We start from the raw sequence: 2,488 nt of genomic DNA, 5'->3' as shown, positions 1-2,488 counted from the left end.
AGTAATTGATAGTGGTATACTGAGGACAGCAATATATGTTATAAACATATAATAATATATTCTATAGTAATTTATAGTGATCTACTGAGGACAGGGTATGTAATAAACATATTTTATGACAGCGGTGAGATCCCAAAAGCTTTGATGAAGACAGTTTTGATAGCTTTTCCTAAAACAACAGGCGCCACTGAGTGTGATGCAGAGAACAATCAGCCTTATGAGTCATTGTACAAAAATATTGCTGCGAGTAATAATGGGAAGATTGAGAAAAAGTGTAAGACCAGAGATATCTAAAACACAATTCAGGTTTGTTCCTTAAATGCTACATATTCACCTTAACAATATTATTGGAAAGATGTATTGAAGCACAGAAATATCTGTATTTATGCTCCACAGATTATTCAAAGGCGTTCGATAAAGTTAGACATGATGAGCTATTTAAACTACTGGAAAAGCTAGATATAGATGGAACAGATCTAAGAATTATCAGGAATTTGTACTGGGACCAAAACGCTGCTGTACGAATTAATGATACAGTGAATATAAGCAGATTAGGCGAGGAGTGAGGCAAGGATGTGTTATGTCACCAGACCTCTTTAACATGTACAGTGAAACAATCCTTAGAAACATAGAAGAATGTCCAGGCCTCAAAGTAAATGGAGAAAATATTAATAACATCAGATAGGCCGATGACACAGTTTTAATAGCAGGCTCAGAAAACGACCTTAATTGCTTCTAGACTCTGTTGTAACAGAAAGTGAACTTAAAGGATTAATTTTGTGTTGAATGTAAAGAAAACAGAATACATAGTCTACTCTAGTTGTAATCTCATTAGCAAAGGTGAAAAGATCAAACAAGTCCAACAGTTTAAATATCTATGATAACATCTGATGCCAAATGTTCCACAGAAATAAAATGGACAAAATTCATAATTATAATTTCCACCAAACTGATAAATACTTCTGTGTACTAAGCGCTCATAATATGACCTTGTGCAGTTGTGTGCACACACACACACACACACACACACACACACACACACACACACACACACACAACCCCAGCAATAACAATAACAACAACAACAAAACATCACAACAGATGATCAACAAAATGGAGAAATTAACACGTTTGATTCTATTTTTTTCTTTAGAAGTGGTCCCAGTAGTCAGATCATTTGAGTGATTATATTCGTCTCCAAAATGATGCGTAAACTTTAAATGGAAATTTTAGCAGGACTGACCATACGGACAAGCTCTGGCATTTTCCCCTAAAGACGACGCCTGGCCCAGAAAAATGCTCTAGCCTAGTCCTAGTACCCAGGGGCGAAGGCTGACTTGTTTGACAGGGTAATCAAAGTGAGACCGGACCAGATAGGGCCTGGAGATATCACTCAAGAATTTGACTTGAGGCGGCAACACGACTGAGTGTGAATGAAAACAATAAATTCTGAACTTATATATATTGTATGTTCAACTGCCAAAATAATCGGGAAAGTATCTTATTAAATATTTATTCCAACTAACATATTTAACTTTAGATGTAAATTTTATACACAAACACACAGCAAAGAAGCAGAGATGTCAGTACTATGTAATACCAGTGAGTTTAAACTCTTTGGCAGAAAACATGACAATTATAATTTTTTTTTCTTTTTCACATTTGGCTGTTTTTGTCTAGCTTTTCGCCGCTAGGAGCCGGTGTCATAATCGAGGTCACGATCTGATTAAAGGAAGGTAAAAAGTCGAGGGGAAAAAAACAAACACTCGCAGCAGTCAAGAGATTATTAGGAGTTAGTTCCCCTCACATTTGTGAGGTAGACTCGACCAGTGTAATAGTTAACTTACATAATATCAGTGCCTGTGACTACTTATAACTGTCGCCCGAAAGAGATGAACACGGTATATGTGGCAATGAAACAGTTTTGAGTGTTGTGCACATGTTCCCTTCAACTCTTTTGGTAGACTCTTCCAGCCTCACTGTAAGCTTACTTTATCAAAGCTTGTGACTGCTTATGGAGTGGCACGAAAGGGGTGAACAGGCTATTTCTGTGGCTATGAAACCTTGAATGTTTAGGCATACTGTTCATTGGTGATTATGAACGTCTTTTTACCTTTAATTTATAAGGTTTACGTTTATGGGTGAATTTGACTGCGACAATGTTTCAAAATTAGGAAGGGAAACAGAGATTATTTGATATAGACGCTTAGTCTCTGCTAGTACCTATGTTATGTAGTCTTAGGGCGAAAACATAGAGAACGCCGATTTCGGAGACTGACTCAGTAAGCACCGATAGGTATAAAAATTCCCTTATGATTTCTAACTTGCCCCACATAGAGCTGGCCGACTGCAGGCGGCTTTAAACTCGGATCGGAGTTGTCGGCTTTATCGGAATCCAAACTACATTCTTATTACGCCGAAAAAGTGGGAAGGGCGTCTCGCTGTCAACTCGCGACCGCAGTGCTTTCTTGTCGTATTTTCATTTTTT

The sequence above is a fragment of the Aplysia californica genome, unplaced genomic scaffold (assembly GCF_000002075.1).
Source record: "Aplysia californica isolate F4 #8 unplaced genomic scaffold, AplCal3.0 scaffold00646, whole genome shotgun sequence".
Classification (NCBI taxonomy): Eukaryota; Metazoa; Mollusca; class Gastropoda; order Aplysiida; family Aplysiidae; genus Aplysia; species Aplysia californica.
The sequence above is the reverse complement of the archived record's forward strand: the minus strand, read 5'-3'. Positions refer to the sequence as shown.